Consider the following 18,462-nt stretch of genomic DNA (forward strand, 5'->3'; position numbering starts at 1 on the left):
AAATACAGGGAAATTATTGAGGGAAACCTGTTTCAGTCTTCCAGAGATTTGAGACTGGGACAGAGGTTTACCTTCCAGCAGGACAATGACCCTAAGCATACTGTTAAAGCAACACTCGAGTGGTTTAAGGGGAAACATTTAAATGTCTTGGAATGGCCTAGTCAAAGGCCAGACCTCAATCCAATTGAAAATCTGTGGTATGACTTAAAGATTGCTGTACACCAGCGGAACCCATCCAACTTGAAGGAGCTGGAGCAGTTTTGCCTTGAAGAATGGGCAAAAATCCCAGTGACTAGATGTGCCAAGCATATTGAGACATATCCCAAGAGACTTGCAGCTGTAATTGCTGCAAAAGGTGGCTCGACAAAGTGTTGACTTTGGGGGGGGGTGATTAGTTATGCACGCTCAAGTTTTCTGTTTTTTTGGCTTATTTCTTGTTTGTTTCACGCCAAAAAATATTTTGCATCTTCAAAGTGGTAGGCGTGTTGTGTAAATGAAATGATACAACCCCCCCCAAAAATATATATATTTTAATTCCAGGTTGTAAGGCAACAAAATGGGAAAAATGCCAAGGGGGGGTGAATACTTTCGCAAGCCACTGTAGATGTACCCTACACCAAGCGCTCGCTCTCTCTCTCTCTCTCTCTCTCTCTCTCTCTCTCTCTCTCTCTCTCTCTCTCTCTCTCTCTCTCTCTCTCTCTCTCTCTCTCTCTCTCTCTCTCTCCTTTTTCCGACCGCCCAGTTTTTGAGTCGTTTAGATTAGGTGGTTCTTGGCAGGTTAGGAGAACTTATGCAGCAGGTTGGGATAATTAACGCAGCAGGTTAGGAGTGTTGGGTTAATGTTAGGAAAAGAACTGAATACCTGATCCAAAGCTAAATGTCTCATATCTACTCCAGCCTGGTTTTCACCTGAACTGAATACCTGATCCAAAGCTAAATGTCTCATATCTACTCCAGCCTGGTTCTCATTGCTCAGTCCTGACAGGGAAAATTCCATTGATGACACTGATGCTCCAACAAAACAAAAATGTATTAAGTCAATGGTGGATTGTCATGATTTACAAACAGTATTAGCTACTGGAGGCAAGGTGTTTCTCAGTGATGATTCCACAGTGTATTGCTGAACACATACTAAAGCATAAATCACTAACACAGTCCAGGGCTGCGTCCCAAATAGCACCCTATGCCATACGTAGTGCACTACTTTTGACCAGAGCCCTATCGTTGTAAGGGTTTAACCAAGCAGTGAATGTACAATAAATATTAAAGCTGTTATGTCACATTTATGTTGTGTCTATTAGACATGTGACGTGCCCTTGTAAATACCAGCCAATATAAACCTACTTAATATCTGTTGGCTGTGACCTATGAACATTTTTAGTTGCCTTTATTTAACCAGCTAAGTCATTGAGAACACATTCTCTTTACAATAATGACCTGAGCATGATAGAGCATGTCATGTACGCATTAGATTGGATTGTTAGATCCTTGGCTGAGGTGCTGATCTGGTTGCAGTCTATGTGAGAGTTACCTTTGTCTTTTATGAGACCATAACATCCCCTATATACAACACATGCAGGACCTGGTTCATTAGGATGGTATTGGAGAAAGCAGAGGCCCACCAATTACATGCAGAGAGTCTGCTGCTGCCATTGGTTTGTTATGAGACTAAGGCTGCATTCGGACAGCAAACCTAATTCTGATATTTTTCCCCACTAATTGGTCTTTTGACCAATCCCATCAGATCTTTATCATCAGATCTTTTCACATCAGATCTTTTTCCGACCAATTGATGGAGAGAAAAAATATCCGAAATGGGCTGGCTGTCAAACGCTGTCTAAACGCTGTCTAAACTAAACGCTGTCTAAACGCTGTCTAAACTAAACGCTGTCTAAACTAAACGCTGTCAAAACGCTGTCTAAACGCTGTCTAAACTAAACGCTGTCTAAATGCTGTCTAAACGCTGTCTAAACTAAACGCTGTCTAAACTAAACGCTGTCTAAATGCTGTCTAAACTAAACGCTGTCTAAACTAAACGCTGTCTAAACTAAACGCTGTCTAAACTAAACGCTGTCTAAACGCTGTCTAAACTAAACGCTGTCTAAACTAAACGCTGTCTAAATGCTGTCTAAACTAAATGCTGTCTAAACTAAACGCTGTCTAAACTAAACGCTGTCTAAATGCTGTCTAAACTAAACGCTGTCTAAACGCTGTCTAAACTAAACGCTGTATAAACGCTGTCTAAACTAAACGCTGTATAAACGCTGTCTAAACTAAACGCTGTCTAAACGAAACGCTGTCTAAACGAAACGCTGTCTAAACTAAACGCTGTCTAAATGCTGTCTAAACGCTGTCTAAACGCTGTCTAAACTAAACGCTGTCTAAATGCTGTCTTAACACTGTCTAAACTAAACGCTGTCTAAACGCTGTCTAAACGCTGTCTAAACTAAACGCTGTCTAAACTAAACGCTGTCAAAACGCTGTCTAAACTAAACGCTGTCTAAACGCTGTCTAAACTAAACGCTGTCAAAACGCTGTCTAAACTAAACGCTGTCTAAACGCTGTCTAAACTAAACGCTGTCTAAACTAAACGCTGTCTAAACTAAACGCTGTCTAAACGCTGTCTAAACTAAACGCTGTCTAAACTAAACGCTGTCTAAATGCTGTCTAAACTAAATGCTGTCTAAACTAAACGCTGTCTAAACTAAACGCTGTCTAAATGCTGTCTAAACTAAACGCTGTCTAAACGCTGTCTAAACTAAACGCTGTATAAACGCTGTCTAAACTAAACGCTGTATAAACGCTGTCTAAACTAAAACGCTGTCTAAACGAAACGCTGTCTAAACTAAACGCTGTCTAAATGCTGTCTAAACGCTGTCTAAACGCTATCTAAACTAAACGCTGTCTAAACTAAACGCTGTCTAAATGCTGTCTAATTGCTTCCTAAAGTATTGAGTGTCGCTGTGTATTCAGAGAGACTCTGCATGCTATAGCACAGTTTCTTAATCCTGATTCCACTAGACTGGAGTGTTGTAGTGTATAGACCTCCACCCAGTTAGACTGGAGTGTTGTAGTGTATAGACCGCCACCCAGTTAGACTGGAGTGTTGTAGTGTATAGACCTCCACCCAGTTAGACTGGAGTGTTGTAGTGTATAGACCTCCACCCAGTTAGACTGGAGTGTTGTAGTGTATAGACCTCCACCCAGTTAGACTGGAGTGTTGTAGTGTATAGACCTCCACCCAGTTAGACTGGAGTGTTGTAGTTCCAAAGAGACATCAGGGACTGTAACATACTCTGTTTCACGGAATCATGGCTCTGTCCCCGTCCATACAGCCAGCTGGGTTCTCAGTACATCGTGCAGACAGGAATAAAGAACTCTCCGGGAAGAAGAAAGGCGGTGGTGTATGTTTCATGATGAACTACTCATGGGGTGATTGTGATAACATACAGAAACTCAAATCCATTTGTTCACCCCACGTAGAATACCTCACAATCAAATGCAGACCTTATTGCCTCCCAAGATAATTCTCTTGGGTTATAATTCACAGTCGTGTATATTCCCCTTCAAGCTGATTCAATGACGGCCCTCAAGAAACTACACTGGACTTTATGCAAACTGGAAACCACATATCCTGAGGCAGTGGCGGCTCCTGAAAAAATTCTCAGGGGGGGCAATTTTTCTGATGATTTAGGTGACCTACACACATTTAAAAAAAGATATGTCCAGCAACAACATGAAGACAGGGACATATAAGTCAATACCAGAAGCATTTATTGACTGATCTCAAAAGTGTTGGCTTACAAAAGCAAAATAAGTTATCACAGTAAAAATAATCAAGGGTGTTCTTTCACATTCCTCAACACTGCATAAACAATATGCATTTCCATAAAACACCTCATCTAATTGTGCCACAAAGTTGACAAGTCCAAGAAAAATACCAGGGTTGGTGGAGCCCTCAGTTTCATCTTTGCCTCGCAAAGCTAACTCAAACACTCCGCAAAACTTCACACACTGGATTAGCCGGCTGAGGATGTGGCGGTTCTTGCTAACCTCATCGTTGTGGCGGCGGACAGCTAGCCTGTATCCCTCATCCAGTTGAGTGGCAATGTTCACTCTCCCCAAAGCAGACAATCTCAAACAGCTATCCATGTGGGTCTTTGACAGCTCATGTTTCTTAATCTTTTCTGAAAGATGGTGCATGTCCGTTACACCAGTCGCTGTCCAAGCGGTGCTGTCTGCCGTGCTGCCTTCAGGGTGAAAGAGTAAGCAGGGGTAGCAGAAGACTGCATTAGCTACATCGCAGCCTGCTAGCCAGGTTTTTCGTTCGTACCAATTTTTGGAAAATCCTCGGGTGTAGGACTTTCCCCCTTTAGTAGAAACCTGTTGAATTATTAAATTTGGTCTGGGAGGTCCTAATTGTTTCGTTGCCAATTTATCTTGATTTGTTCGCCGACAAAAAGGAACTTCTTTCAAAGAGACAATCGAGTTGCACTGAACGCTAGCCATCTTGACAGTAGTACGTGAATTGATTGACGCTGCTACCCGCTCTTTTCTTAGTTACGTTCATGGTTATGTTACGTATGACGAAAGCGCGTAAGTGCAAGCCCTCCCGGAACCCATAGAGATTGTATTGAAAGCTCTGATATTTGAAAAAAAAAGATTTTACATGAGAGTCTATGAGAGACTTCTGGGGCGATTTTCAACCTGACTGAAATCGCCCCAAAAGGGGCGGGGCCATTTGAAGCACGACTTTAGCCTGATTGGACATTTAGTGGCAGATCAGACGTCTAGATTAGAACACTGATAACTACTGTTGCTGTGATATAATTGATTAGAAAAAAAATCCCTTCCTTTTCCCGTTTGGCAGTGCGTCGCCCATATCGCCCTAATGAACACACCGCCCCTGTCCTGAGGCCAAATGTATTGTAGCTGGGGACTTTAACAAAGCAAATTTGAGGAAACGCTACAGAAGTTTTTTCAACACATTGACTGTAGTACTCGCTCTGGTAAATCACTCGACCACTGCTACTCCCCCTTCCCGGGATGTCTACAAGGCCCTCCCCCGCCCTCCCTTCGGCAAATCAGCTCATTACTCCATTTAGCTCCTCCCTTCCTATAGGCAGAAACTCAAACAGGAAGTAACCGTGCTAAGGTCTATTCAACACTGGTCTGACCAATCGGAATCCATGCTTCAAGATGGTTTTGATCACACGGACTGGGATATGGTCCAGGTAGCCTCTGAGAATAACATTGACGTTTACACGGACACAGTGACTGAGTTCATCAGGAAGTGTATAGGGGATGTTGTTCCCACTGTGACTGTTAAAACCTACCCAAACCAGAAACCTGTGGATAGAAGTCAGCATTGGCGCAAAACTGAAAGCGCGAACCACCGCATTTAACCATGGCAAGGTGACTGAGAATATGGTTGAATACAAACAGTGTAGTTATTCCCTCTGTAAGGCAATCAAACAGGCAAAACGTCAGTACAGAGACAAAGTGGAGTCGCAATTCAACGGCTCAGACACAAGACGTATGTGGCAGGGACTCCAGACAATCACGAATTACAAAGGGAAAACCAGCCACATCGTGGACACCGACGTCTTGCTCCATGACAAACTAAACACCTTCTTCGCCGGCTTTGAGGATAACACAGTGCCACCGACGCGGCCCGCTCCCAAGGACTTTGGGCTCTCATTCTCCGTGGCCGACGTGAGTAAGACATTGAAGCGTGTTAACCCTCGCAAGGCTGCCGGCCCAGACAGCATCCCTAGCCGCGTCCTCAGAGCATGCGCAGACCAGCTGGCTGGAGTGTTTACGGACATATTCAATCTATCCCTATCCCAGTCTGCTGTCCCCACTTGCTTCAAGATTGTTCCTGTACTCAAGAAAGCAAAGGTAACTGAACTAAATGACTATCGCCCCGTAGCACTCACTTCTGTCATCATTACATTTAAGTCATTTAGCAGACGCTCTTATCCAGAGCGACTTACATGAGCAATTAGGGTTAAGTGCCTTGATTAAGGGCACATCGACAGATTTTTCACCTAGTCGGCTCGGGGATTAGAACCAGCGACCTTTCGGTTACTGGCACAACGCTCTTACCCACTAAGCTACCTTCCGCCCTATCATGAAGTGCTTTGAGAGGCTAGTTAAGGATTATATCACCTCCACCTTACCTGACCTGACACCCCTAGACCCACTTCAATTTGCTTACCGCCCAAATAGATCCACATATGATGCAATCGCCATCGCACTGCACACTGCCCTATCCCATCTGGACAAGAGGAATACGCTGTTCATTGACCGTAGCTCAGCCTTCAACACCATAGTACCCTCCAAGCTCATCATTAAGCTCGGGGCCCTGCGTCTGAACCACGACCTGTGCAACAGGGTCCTGGACTTCCTGACCCAGCTGGTGAAGGTAAACTACACCTCCACTTCACTGATCCTCAACACAGGGGCCCCACAAGGGTGCGTGCTCAGCCCCCTCCTGTACTCCCTGTTCACCCATGACTGCGTGGCCACGCACGCCTCCAACTCAATCATCAAGTTAGCAGACAACAGAAGAGTAGTAGGCCTGATTACCAACAATGACGAGACAGCCTACAGGGAGGAGGTGAGGGCCCTGGCGGAGTGGTGCCAGGAAAATAACCTCTCCCTCAACGTCAACAAAACGAAGGAGCTGATCGTGGACTTCAGGAAACAGCAGAGGGAGCATGCCCCTATCCACATCGACGGGACCGCAGAGGAGAAGGTGAAAAGCTTAAAGTTCCTCAGCGTACATCACTGACAATCTGAAATGGTCCACCCATACAGACAGTGTGGTGAAGAAGGCGCAACAGAGCCTCTTCAACCTCAGGAGGCTGAAGAAATTCTGTTTGGCCCCTAAGATCCTCACAAACTTTTACAGATGCACAATTGAGAGCATCCTTTCGGGCTGTATCACCGCCTGGTACAGCAACTGCACCCCCCACAACCGCAGGGCTCTCCAGACGGTGGTGCGGTCTGCCCAACGCATTACCGGGGGCAAACTACCCGCCCTCCAAGACACATACAGCACCCGATGTCACAGGAAGGCCAAAAAGATAATCAAGGACATCAACCACCCGAGCCATGGCCTGTTCACCCCGCTATCATCCAGAAGGCGAGGTCAGTACAGGTGCATCAAAGCTGGGACCGAGAGACTGAAAAACAGCTTCTATCTCAAGGCCATCAGACTGTTAAATAGCCATCACTAGCTGGCTACCACCGGGTTACTCAACCCTGCACCTTAGAGGGTGCTGCCCTATATACACTGCTCAAAAAAATAAATGGAACACTTAAACAACACAATGTAACTCCAAGTCAATCACACTTCTGTGAAATCAAACTGTCCACTTAGGAAGCAACACTGATTGACAATAAATGTCACATGCTGTTGTGCAAATGGAATAGACAACAGGTGGAAATTATAGGCAATTAGCAAGACACCCCCAATAAAGAAGTGGTTCTGCAGGTGGTGACCACAGACCACTTCTCAGTTCCTATGCTTCCTGGCTGATGTTTTGGTCACTTTTGAATGCTGGAAGTGCTTTCACTCTAGTGGTAGCATGAGACAGAGTCTACAACCCACACAAGTGGATCAGGTAGTGCAGCTCATCCAGGATGGCACATCAATGAGAGCTGTGGCAAGAAGGTTTGCTGTGTCTGTCAGCGTAGTGTCCAGAGCATGGAGGCGCTACCAGGAGACAGGCCAGTACATCAGGAGACGTGGAGGAGGCCGTAGGAGGGCAACAACCCAGCAGCAGGACCGCTACCTCCGCCTTTGTGCAAGGAGGAGCAGGAGGAGCACTGCCAGAGCCCTGCAAAATGACCTCCAGCAGGCCACAAATGTGCATGTGTCTGCTCAAATGGTCAGAAACAGACTCCATGAGGGTGGTATGAGGGCCCGACGTCCACAGGTGGGGGTTGTGCTTACAGCCCAACACCGTGCAGGATGTTTGACATTTGCCAGAGAACACCAAGATTGGCAAATTCGTCACTGGCGCCCTGTGCTCTTCACAGATGAAAGCAGGTTCACACTGAGCACGTGACAGAGTCTGGAGACGCCATGGAGAACGTTCTGCTGCCTGCAACATCCTCCAGCATGACCGGTTTGGCGGTGGGTCAGTCATGGTGTGGGGTGGCATTTCTTTGGGGGGCCGCACAGCCCTCCATGTGCTCGCCAGAGGTAGCCTGACTGCCATTAGGTACCGAGATGAGATCCTCAGACCCCTTGTGAGACCATATGCTGGTGCGGTTGGCCCTGGGTTCCTCCTAATGCAAGACAATGCTAGACCTCATGTGGCTGGAGTGTGTCAGCAGTTCCTGCAAGAGGAAGGCATTGATGCTATGGACTGGCCCACCCGTTCCCCAGACCGGAATCCAATTGAGCACATCTGGGACATCATGTCTCGCTCCATCCACCAACGCCACGTTGCACCACAGACTGTCCAGGAGTTGGCGGATGCTTTAGTCCAGGTCTGGGAGGAGAGCCCTCAGGAGACCATCCGCCACCTCATCAGGAGCATGCCCAGGCGTTGTAGGGAGGTCATACAGGCACGTGGAGGCCACACACACTACTGAGCCTCATTTTGACTTGTTTTAAGGACATTACATCAAAGTTGGATCAGCCTGTAGTGTGGTTTTCCACTTTAATTTTGAGGGTGACTCCAAATCCAGACCTCCATGGGTTGATACATTTGATTTCCATTGATCATTTTTGTGTGATTTTGTTGTCAGCACATTCAACTATGTAAAGAAAAAAGTATTTAATAAGATTATTTCATTCATTCAGATCTAGGATGTGTTGTTTAAGTGTTCCCTTTAATTTTTTTGAGCAGTGTACATACAGTGGCTTGCGAAAGTACTCACCCCCCTTGGCATTTTTCCTATTTTGTTGCCTTACAACCTGGAATTAAAATGGATTTTTGGGAGGTTTGTATCATTTGAATTACACAACATGCCTACCACTTTGAAGATGCAAATGTATTTATTTATTGTGAAACAAACAAGAAACATGACAAAAAAAACAGAAAACTTGAGTGTGCATAACTATTCACCCCCCCCAAAGTCAATACTTTGTAGAGCCACCTTTTGCAGCAATTACAGCTGCAAGTCTCTTGGGGTATGTCTCTATAAGCTTGGCACATCTAGCCACTGGGATCTTTGCCCATTCTTCAAGGCAAAACTGCTCCTGCTCCTTCAAGTTGGATGGGTTCCGCTGGTGTACAGCAATCTTTAAGTCATACGACATATTCTCAATCGGATTGAGGTCTGGGCTTTGACTAGGCCTTTCCAAGACATTTAAATATTTCCCCTTAAACCACTGGAGTGTTGCTTTAGCAGTATGCTTAGGGTCATTGTCCTGATGGAAGGTGAACCTCCGTCCCAGTCTCAAATCTCTGAAAGACTGAAACAGGTTTCCCTCAATAATTTCCCTGTATTTAGCGCCATCCATCATTCCTTCAATTCTGTCCAGTTTCCCAGTCCCTGCCAAAGAAAAACATGGTGTTTTCTGGGTGATGAGAGGTGTTGGGGTTGCGCCAGACATTTTCCTTGATGGCCAAAAAGCTCAATTTTAGTCTCATCTGACCAGAGTACCTTCTTCCATATGTTTGGGGAGTCTCCCACATGCCTTTTGGCAAACACCAAATGTGTTTGCTTATTATTTTCTTTAAGCAATGGCTTTTTTTCTGGCCACTCTTCCGTAAAGCCCAGCTCTGTGGAGTGTAAAGCTTAAAATGGTCCTATGGACAGATACTCCAATCTCCGCTGTGGAGCTTTGCAGCTCCTTCAGGGTTATCTTTGTTGCCTCTCTGATTAATGCCCTCCTTGCCTGGTCTGTGAGTTTTGGTGGGTGGCCCTCTCTTGGCAGGTTTGTTGTGGTGCCATATTCTTTCCATCTTTTAATAATGGATTTAATGGTGGTCCATGGGATGTTCAAAGTTTCTGATATCTTTTTATAACCCAACCCTGATCTGTACTTCTCCACAACTTTGTCCCTGACCTGTTTGGAGAGCTCCTTGGTCTTCATGGTGCCGCTTGCTTTGTGGTGCCCCTTGCTTAGTGGTGTTGCAGACTCTGGGGCCTTTCAGAACAGGTGTATACAGTTGAAGTCGGAAGTTTACATACACTTAGGTTGGAGTCATTAAAACTCGTTTTTCAACCACTCCACAAATTTCTTGTTAACAAACTATAGTTTTGGCAAGTCGGTTAGGACATCTACTTTGTGCATGACCCAAGTCATTTTTCCAACAATTGTTTACAGACAGAGTTTTTCACTTATAATTCACTGTATCACAATTCCAGTGGGTCAGAAGTTTACATACATTAAGTTGACTGTGCCTTTAAACAGCTTGGAAAATTCCAGAAAATTATGTCATGGCTTTAGAAGCTTCAGAAAGGCTAATTTACATCATTTGAGTCAATTGGAGGTGTACCTATGGATGTATTTCAAGGCCTACCTTCAAACCTCTTTGCTTGACATCATGGGAAAATCAAAAGAAATCAGCCAAGACCTCAGAAAAAACCTCCACAAGTCTGGTTCATCCTTGGGAGCAATTTCCAAACGCCTGAGGGTACCACGTTCATCTGAACAAACAATAGTATGTAAGTATAAACACCATGGGACCATGCAGCCATCATACCGCTCAGGAAGGAGACGCGTTCTGTCTCCTAGAGATGAATGTACTTTGGTGCGAAAAGTGCAAATCAATCCTAGAACAACAGCAAAGGACCTTGTGAAGATGCTGGCGGAAACAGGTACAAAAGTATCTATTTCCACAGTAAAACGAATCCTATATCGACATAACCTGAAAGGCCGCTCAGCAAGGAAGAAGCCACTGCTCCAAAACCGCCATAAAAAAGCCAGACTACGGTTTGCAACTGCACATGGGACAAAGATCGCACTTTTTTGAGAAATGTCCTTTGGTCTGATGAAACAAAAATAGAACTGTTTGGTCATAATGACCATCGTTATGTATGGAGGAAAAAGGGGAAGGCTTGCAAGCCGAAGAACACCATCCCAATCGTGAAGGGTGGCAGCATCATGCTGTGGGGGTGCTTTGCTGCAGGAGGGACTGGTGCACTTCACAAAATAGATGGCATCATGAGGAAGGAAAATTATGTGGATATATTGAAGCAACATCTCAAGACATCAGTCAGGAAGTTAAAGCTTGGTCGCAAATGGGTCTTCCAAATGGACAATGACCCCAAGCATACTTCCAAAGTTGTGGCAAAATGGCTTAAGGACAACAAAGTCAATGTATTGGATTGGCCATCACAAAGCCCTGACCTCAATCCTATAGACAATTTGTGGGCAGAACTGAAAAAGCGTGTGCAAGCAAGGAGGCCTACAAACCTGACTCAGTTACACCAGCTCTGTCAGGAGGAATGGGCCAAAATTCACCCAACTTATTGTGGGAAGCTTGTGGAAGGCTACCCGAAATGTTTGACCCAAGTTAAACAATTTAAAGGCAATGCTACCAAATACTAATTGAGTGTACATAAACCTCTGACCCACTGGGAATGTGATGAAAGAAATAAAAGCTGAAATAAATAATTCTCTCTAATATTATTCTGACATTTCACATTCTTAAAATAAAATGGTGATATAGAATCACTGGCCAATTAAATAATGGAACACTAGTCACTTTAATAACATTTACATGCTGCTTTACTCATCTCATATGTATATACTGTATTCTATTCTACTGTATTTTTGTAAATTCCACTCCAACATTGCTCATCCTAATATTTATATTTTCTTAATTCCATTATTTTACTTTTAGATGTGTGTGTATTGTTGTGAGTTGTTAGATACTACTGCGCTGTTGGAGCTAGGAACACAAGCATTTCACTACACCCGCAATAACATCTGCTAAATATGTGTATGTGACCAATTCAATCTGATTTGATAATGTAGAATTCACTCAGATTTTAAATGTAGAATTCACTCAGATTTTAAATGTAGAATTCACTCAGATTTTAAATGTAGAATTCACTCAGATTTTAAATGTAGAATTCACTCAGATTTTAAATGTAGAATTCACTCAGATTTTAAATGTAGAATTCACTCAGATTTTAAATGTAGAATTCACTCAGATTTTAAATGTAGAATTCACTCAGATTTTAAATGTAGAATTCACTCAGATTGTCATTCTATAGTGCAGCTCTCCAGTCAGATTATTGACAGGGCCAACGTTATCCACATTCATAGTTCTATCTCTGATCTATAGAGGCTAGGTAATAAATTACTGTTATTGTATAAGACAGTGGCATACTAATTCATGCACTTGTTACATAGCGACATGCCCATACATTAAAAACACCGTCATGAGCAGGGACAGATAAATACATGCATCACATCCCAAGGGGGGTTTCAGTGTGAAAAGAGAGAGAGAGCGAGAGAGAGCGAGAGAGAGAGAGAGAGAGAGAGAAAGTTGCCAGGACCACAAATACACATTTTATCTAGACACTGTTGCCCTAGAGCACACAAAAAACTATACATACCTCGGCCTAAACAACAGCGCCACAGGTAACTTCCACAAAGCTGTGAACGATCTGAGAGACAAGGCAAGAAGGGCCTTCTATGCCATCAAAAGGAACATAAAATTCGACATACCAATTAGGATCTGGCTAAAAATACTTGAATCAGTTATAGAATCCATTGCCCTTTATGGTTATGAGGTCTGGGGTCCGCTCACCAACCAAGAATTCACAAAATGTGACGAACACCAAATTCAGACTCTGCAAAAATGTCCTCTGTGTGCAACGTAAAACACCAAATAATGCATGCAGAGCAGAATTAGGCTGATACCCGCTAATTATCAAAATCCAGAAAAGAGCTGTTAAATTCTACAACCCCCTAAAAGGAAGCGATTCCCAAACCTTCCATAACAAAGCCTGGAGAAGAGTCCCCTAAGCCAGCTGGTCCTGGGGCTCTGTTCACAAACACAAACAGACCCCACAGAGCCTCAGGACAGCAACACAATTAGACCTAACCAAATCATGAGAAAACAAAAAGATAATTACTTGACACATTCGAAAGAATGTACAAAAAAACAGAGCAAACTAGAATGCTATTTGGCCCTAAACAGAGAGTACACAGTGGCAGAATACCTGACCACTGTGACTGACCCAAACTTAAGGAAAGCTTTGACTATGTACAGACTCAGTGAGCATAGCCTTGATATTGAGAAAGGCTACCGTAAGCAGAGAAGAGAGGCTATGTTCACACTGCCCACAAAATGAGGTGGAAACTGAGCTGCACTTCCTAACTTCCTGCCAAATGTATGACCATATTAGAGACACATACTTCCCTCAGATTACACAGATCCACAAAGAAATAAAAAACAAATCCAATTTTGATAAACTCCCATATCTACTGGGTGAAATACCACAGTTTGCCATCACAGCAGCAAGATTTGTGACCTGTTGCCACAAGAAAAGGGCAACCAGCGAAGAACAAACACCATTGTAAATACAACATATATTTATGTTTATTTATTTTCTTTTTTGTACTTTAACTATTTGCACATCTTTACAACACTGTATATATAGATAATATGACATTTTAAATGTCTTTATTCTTTTGGAACTTTTGTGAGTGTAACGTTTACTGTACATTTTTTTATTGTTTACTCTCCCTCTTCCCCTCCCCTTCCTCTCCCTTCCTCTCCCTCTTCCTCTCCCTCTTCCTCTCCCCCTCCCTCTTCCCCTCTCTATTCCCCTCCCTCCCCTCTTCCTCTTCCTCTCCCCCTCCCTCTTCCTCTCCCCCTTCCTCTCCCTCTTCCCCTCCCTCTCCCTCTCCATCCGCCTCTGCCTCCCCTCCCCTCTCCTTCCCCTCCCCCTCTCACTCACCCTCTCTCCCCCTCCCCTTCCATCTCCACCTCCACCTCCACCCCCTTCCCCCTCTCCCTCTTCCTCTTCCTCTACCTCTACCCCTCCCCCTCCCTCTTCCCCCTCTCTATTCCCCTCCCTCCCCTCTTCCTCTTCCTCTCCCCCCTCCCCCTTCCTCTTCCTCTCCCTCCCCTCCCCCCTTCCTATTCCTCTCCCTCTTCCTCTCCCCCCTTCCTCTTCCCTCCCCCTCCCTCCCTCTCCCTCTTCCCCTCTCTATTCCCCTCCCTCCCCTCTTCATCTTCCTCTCCCTCCCTATTCCTCTCCCTCTTCCTCTCCCCCCTTCCTCTTCCCTCCCCCTCCCTCTTCCTCTCCCCCTCCCTCTTCCCCTCTCTATTCCCCTCCCTCCCCTCTTCATCTTCCTCTCCCTCCCTCTTCCTCTCCCCCTTCCTCTCCCTCTCTCCCCCTCCCCTTCCATCTCCACCTCCACCCCCCTTCCCCCTCTCCCTCTTCCCCTCCCCCTCCCTCTTCCCCTCTCTATTCCCCTCCCTCCCCTCTTCCTCTTCCTCTCCCTCTTCCCCTCCCCTTCCTCTTCCTCTCCCTCCCCCTCCCCCTTCCTATTCCTCTCCCTCTTCCTCTCCCCCTTCCTCTTCCCCTCTCTATTCCCCTCCCTCCCCTCTTCATCTTCCTCTCCCTCCCTCTTCCTCTCCCCCCTTCCTCTCCCTCTCCCTCTTCCTCTCCCTCTCCCCCTCCCTCTTCCCCTCCCTCTCCCTCTCCATCCGCCTCTGCCTCCCCTCTCCTTCCCCTCCCCCTCTCACTCACCCTCTCTCCATCTCCCCTTCCATCTCCACCTCCACCTCCCCCTACCCCTCCACCCCCCTTCCCCCCTCTACCTCTACCTCTCCATCCAACTCCAACACTCTCTCCACCTCGCTACCTCTCCTGTCACTCTTTTTTTTTGTTGTTGTTTTATTTTTACTTTTTTTTTGTTATAAAGAAATGCACTGTTGGTTATGGGCTGTAAGTAAGCATTTCACTGTAATGTCTGCACCTGTTGTATTCGGCGCATGTGGCCAATAAAATTTGATTTGATTTGATTTGACCTGATTGAGGGGAAAAGGTGAATGGACTGCTGTGTGTGATTAGAACAGACAGGCTCGTGACCAGGAGATTTATAATCAAATGCGGAATAATAACTATAAGCAGGGCGTTTGTGGTGAGAGTAAACTGTTACAGGAAATCCACTCAAGAACTGAAAGTAAATGTAACATCATTAATACAACACTTATAACGTCTTTTAATACAAAGCTTATAAGAAATCTCGCTATGCCCTCAGATGAACCATCAAACAGGCAAAGGGTCAATACAGGACTAAGATTGAATCCTACTACACCTGCAAGCAGGACTATTACGGACTACAAAACCCAGCCGCGAGCTGCCCAGTGACGCGAGCCAACCAGACAGGCTAAATCATCGTGGACTCCAGGAAAAGGAGGGCAGAACACGCCCCCCATTCACATCGACGGGGCTGTAATGGAGCGGGTCGGGAGTTTCAAGTTCCTTGGTGTCCACATCGCCAACAAACTATCTTGGTCCAAGAAAGTCTTGAAGAGGGTACGACAACACCTTTCCCCGTAAGGAGACTGAAAAGATTTGGCATGGGTCCCCAGATCCTCAAAAGGTTCTACAGCTGCACCATCGAGAGCATCCTGAACGGTTGCATCAACGCCCGGTATGGCAACTGCTTGGCATCCGACCGTAAGGCACTACAGAGGGTAGTGCGTACGGCCCAGTACATCACTGGGGCCAAGCTTCCTGCCATCCAGGACCTATATACTAGGCAATGTCAGAGGAAGGCTTAAAGAATTGTTAAAGACTCCAGTCACCCAAGTCATAGACTGTTCTCTCTCCTAACGCACGGCAAGCGGTACCGGAATGCCAAGTCTAGGTCCAAAAGGCTGCTTAACAGCTTCTACCCCCAAGCCATAAGACTGCTGAACAATTAATTAAATGGCCACCCGGACTATTTGCATTGACCCCCCCTCGCTGTTTATTATCTATGCATAGTCACTTTACCCCTACCTACATGTACAAATTACCTGGACTAACCTGTACCCCCACACATTGAGTCGGTACCGGTACCCTCAGTATATAGCCTCATTTTTTATTTTTTTTACTTCAGTTTATTTAGTAAATATTTTCTTAACTCTGTTTTCTTAAAACTGCATTGTTGGTTAAGGTCTTGTTAGTAAGCATTTCACGGTACGGTCTACACCTGTTTTATTCGGCGCATGTGACAAATACAAAATGTGGTTTGATTTGAATCTTGGGTAATAAGATCATCATATCTTGCAGTGTATGTGACTGTGTCGGCCTACTGAATAGTAAGTAGACCTACTGAATAGTAAGTATCCTCTCCTCCTGTCTGTCCAGTCAGCAGAGAGCTGATAGTCCTTCGGGGTAGGCGGACAGAGAGACATCATCTCCTACAGGTCCAGAGGGTTATGTGTTCAGTACTCATAGTCAGAAACGGACTGGCCAAAAGGCAGTTTTGGCAAAACCCAGATAGGCTGGTCCATCTTTAGCCAAGTGTGCCTGTCCAAATTGATGGTTTAGCGCAATTAATTTTGGCTAATATAAGGGGGCCTCGAGGAAAAACATTGGCCGATGTAGGGGCCTTGAGGAAAACAATGGGCCAGTGTGGTAGAAATGCCAGGGCCGATTTCTGGTCCCAGTCCGTCCCTGCTACATACTACTGATTTAAGTAATAGAGCTGGCCGGCCCTTGTCCCTGATACATACTACTGAATTAAGTAATGGCCCGTCCCTGCCCCCTCCCCTCTACCACTACCACTATCCATGATTTACTCTCCTCTTCTCTCCTTTCCTCCACCTCTTTCTCTCTTTCCCTCTGTTCAACCCCTCCGTTCCCTCCACCCGTCTCTCTCTCTTTCCCTCTGTTCAACCCCTCCGTTCCCTCCACCCGTCTCTCTCTCTTTCCCTCTGTTCAACCCCTCCGTTCCCTCCACCCGTCTCTCTCTTTCCCTCTGTTCAATCCCTCCGTTCCCTCCACCCGTCTCTCTTTCCCTCTGTTCAACCCCTCCGTTCCCTCCACCCGTCTCTCTCTTTCCCTCTGTTCAACCCCTCCGTTCCCTCCACCCGTCTCTCTTTCCCTCTGTTCAACCCCTCCGTTCCCTCCACCCGTCTCTCTCTTTCCCTCTGTTCAACCCCTCCGTTCCCTCCACCCGTCTCTCTCTCTATCCCTCTGTTCAACCCCTCCGTTCCCTCCACCCGTCTCTCTATCCCTCCGTTTCCTCCACCCGTCTCTCTCTATCCCTCTGTTCAACCCCTCCGTTCCCTCCACCCGTCTCTCTCTATCCCTCCGTTTCCTCCACCCGTCTCTCTCTTTCCCTCTGTTCAACCCCTCCGTTCCCTCCACCTGTCTCTCTCTCTATCCCTCTGTTCAACCCCTCCGTTCCCTCCACCGTCTCTCTCTATCCCTCCGTTTCCTCCACCCGTCTCTCTCTTTCCCTCTGTTCAATCCTTCCGTTCCCTCCACCCGTCTCTCTTTATCCCTCTGTTCAACCCCTCCGTTCCCTCCACCCGTCTCTCTCTTTCCCTCTGTTCAACCCCTCCGTTCCCTCCACCCGTCTCTCTTTATCCCTCTGTTCAATCCCTCCGTTCCCTCCACCCGTCTCTCTTTCCCTCTGTTCAATCCCTCCGTTCCCTCCACCCGTCTCTCTCTTTCCCTCTGTTCAATCCCTCCGTTCCCTCCACCCGTCTCTCTCTATCCCTCTGTTCAATCCCTCTGTTCCCTCCACCCGTCTCTCTCTTTCCCTCTGTTCAATCCCTCCGTTCCCTCCACCCGTCTCTCTCTTTCCCTCTGTTCAATCCCTCCGTTCCCTCCTCCCGTCTCTCTCTATCCCTCTGTTCAACCCCTCCGTTCCCTCCACCCGTCTCTCTCTATCCCTCTGTTCAATCCCTCCGTTCCCTCCACCCGTCTCTCTCTATCCCTCTGTTCAATCCCTCCGTTCCATCCACCCGTCTCTCTTTATCCCTCTGTTCAACCCCTCCGTTCCCTCCACCCGTCTCTCTCTATCCCTCCGTTCCCTCCACCCGTCTCTCTCTCTATCCCTCTGTTCAATCCCTCCGTTCCCTCCACCCGTCTCTCTTTATCCCTCTGTTCAATCCCTCCGTTCTCTCCACCCGTCTCTCTCTATCCCTCTGTTCCATCCCCCTATTAACAGTATCACTCACCCTCAACCAGTCCCTCCCTCTTGTCCCCGACCTCCTCCACTACACTCTTAGTAAAAAAAGGTGCTGTTTAGAACCTAAAAGGGTTCTTAGGCTGTCTCCATAGCAGAACCCGTTGTAGAACCCTTTTTGGTACGATGTAGACCATTTTTGGTTCCAGGTCGAAACCCTTTTGTAGGATCTTTTCCGGACCGTTTTGGAACCCTTTTTTCTAAGAGCGCTCTCTCTCGCTCTCTCTCTCTGAGCCCTCCAACCATCTCCCTGCTCATGAATATCTCCTCCCTTAATGTCTCACCCTCAAATCCGTCCCCCATCTTTCTCACCCTCCCACGTTCCATCCCTCCGT

Source organism: Coregonus clupeaformis, chromosome 21 (assembly GCF_020615455.1).
Source record: "Coregonus clupeaformis isolate EN_2021a chromosome 21, ASM2061545v1, whole genome shotgun sequence".
In the NCBI taxonomy this organism is placed as follows: Eukaryota; Metazoa; Chordata; class Actinopteri; order Salmoniformes; family Salmonidae; genus Coregonus; species Coregonus clupeaformis.